The 2699-nt window shown below is 34.4% G+C and overlaps 1 pseudogene across 1 annotated transcript; it reads right to left on the reverse strand.

Annotated features, from left to right (window-relative positions):
- Nucleotides 1–515: 515 nt before the first annotated feature.
- On the reverse strand, nt 516–1257 carry LOC309836936 (large ribosomal subunit protein uL30-like; annotated as a pseudogene). Its single transcript has one exon. The product of its transcript is annotated as a large ribosomal subunit protein uL30-like (transcript).
- Between the last annotated feature and the right edge of the window lie 1442 nt (nt 1258–2699).

Consider the following 2699-nt stretch of genomic DNA (forward strand, 5'->3'; position numbering starts at 1 on the left):
TGTCTTTTTGTAATCTTTTGAATGTTTCGCCAAATTAAGATGCCTCAAAATCATAGACTTTCTCAATTTCATTTTACATCACTAAAAACATAAACTTATATGATTTTTAAAGAAGCTCTCGATCAAAATATGCTTTGCACAGTTTGAGATATTCTAAAGCATGTTTATAGAATTTTAAAATAAATGTTGTACATTATTTGTGCTCTCATCATTTAATATGTTTAAATTTCCTTCATGCTTTTTTAGGGATAAATTTAATGTGTTCTTATATACAAATTTTGTTTCCAGTAATTGTCATTCACTGAATTCTTCATGCTGTATTTTTTTGGTATTCATTTGTTGACTACTTGATTAAGGTTTTCAAAGTGATTTTGAACAAAATGCAACCAAAATTTAGAGGACTCATTTATTTACATAATTAATACCATTGTAGAACAAATAGGTCAATTTTTTTTCAATTTAAAGGCAGTCACTGTTTTATTAACTGACCAGATTACAAAATCATGGCAGATACCTTAGTTCATCCTTCTAATAAGCCTGTTGATCTAGTTTTCCCTGTTGCCAGCATCTCCACCTTCTACAAAATAGGTGGTCTTTTCTTCATTCCACCTCGTGGAGAAGACAATTTGAAGGGCCAGAAGAAGTTGTTTGCTTCTTTGAAACACTTCTCAATAGCATAGATCTGATGAATCAGATCCTCCATGCGGATGATGCCATAGTTACCAAGAGATCGAACAATGAACGCATCTGTCAGGGCAATTCGCTTCTTGTTGCTTTTGCCATAACCACGCTTGTAGATAGACTCATTTACTGACTTCAGGTTTGGGTATCCCCTGTAATGTATGGCTCCACAATTCTGAGCATGTTAATTGAAGCCTTGTTGAGCTTCACAAAGGTGCCATTGAAGACCTGACAAAGGCGAAGAAGCTGCAACACCTTACAGACCTTTGGGCTCACACCATTGATACCTCTGATCCTGATGACAAATGCCAGTTTGGGTTCCATGGGTACATGGAAGTTTCCAGCTTTTCTTGCCATCCTAGCCATTCGAATCTGAATTCTGTACATCTGCCTGTATCCCTTGTGACAATGCTTAGCTTTTTCATAGATAAGCTTCCTCCTTGCCTTTCGAAGCATCTTTTGGGCAAACTTCTTTCTTACGTGCTTGATCTTAAGCTCTGAAAAATTCTTTTGCTTTCCCTTAAGGGTTTCTGGCATAGCAGGAACCTTCTTTTTCTTCTCTTCTGCACCCTCCATGGTTCCAACCAGAAAAGAGGCCCAGTAGCTTGATTTTTAAGGTGATTCTTCAAAATTTCAAATCTAAAATCCAATTGATAAAAAAAATAATAATAATGATGAGCAGCAAAGAAAGAAAAATCATACAGTCATGGTAACGTCTTTTTAAAAAGTTAATTTTACTTCAGCTTAGTCAAAAAATCTTTGTACTTCAGTTAATGTATTTTGACTATATAAAATGTAAATTTTAGCATCTATTTCAACTAAAATCTCATATAAGTGAAATTAAAAAAAGAGTCATTTGATCTAAATGAAAAGTCATGGTTGATAGAGTGGTGTGCAATTGAACCTTCTATAGCTTTACATATTAAATCATAATTTTTTTGGTATAGTTTTCTTTGAATAACTACTAACTTTTTAAGTAGAATACAATACTTCTTTAGCAGATTTACATTTTTTGCTTTTCTTGTAGTCAGTGATACCACTATGATCTCTCCATGGTGGATGGTAAATGTTAACACATATGTCATGCAAGTTATAAGCTCACACCAGCTTTTTAAGCAGTAGAAATTCAGAATTTAAGTTTTCTTTAAATATGTATTTTTTGTGGCTTTGAGCTCACTGATGGCTAGAGTTTATTGCAAAATAAAAAAGTATTGTCAAATATTTACATAAATAAATAAATATGTTATTGTAGGTTCTCACCATACACTGAAGGAGATAACCCAATAGTAAAAGCACCCAGACAGACTACTCTTATAGTATCCATGACAAGACTGCTATAATTTTCTAATTTTCTTGCTGACCTCACCACCTTTGTACATCTTACAGGCATGGGTTATGGCATTTAAGAATCCAGCAAAGGCAGTAGTGACAAATATTTCTCTCACCACCATCATAAACCAGAGGAGTTAGATCTTCCTAAGTGCTTATTTTATCAGCGATTACTCTGCAAGTTGTCCTTGAAAGAGAGGAATGAATTGCCCCTGGAAAGTGTCTAGGAAAGAGATATGGGCTAACAGTGGTCATCTCTCAGATTTAGCCATGTGCTAATGTGAGAATTCTATTACTACACATACATTTCATCCACAAGTAAACAATACTATGGCAGAAGTTGGAAGTACAAAGTGCAGATCTACTAGATCCATCTTGGATTATTTTTTAATGCAGTTGTGACTAATGATGCTTCATTAATAAGAGCAAAATCTAAAACAAGTGCTAAAACAAATGGGACACCAGGATAACAGTAACCTGGGATTGTCCTGGGCAAATCAGAAAATATGGTCACCTTACTCAAAGGCAAAATGTTTGCTTGTGTGTTTATTTTATTTCTAATTTAAAGGACTTGATGTAGATTTTTTTCGACTCTGATCTTCCTTGGTTGGTAAGGAGACCATTTCAAGGAAACACTAGGCCGCAGTGAAACCATAAGTAAATGTTGAAATTGGGAGTCAGCCTTCTTT

This window comes from Grampus griseus, assembly GCF_964374135.1.
Source record: "Grampus griseus genome assembly, chromosome: 19".
In the NCBI taxonomy this organism is placed as follows: Eukaryota; Metazoa; Chordata; class Mammalia; order Artiodactyla; family Delphinidae; genus Grampus; species Grampus griseus.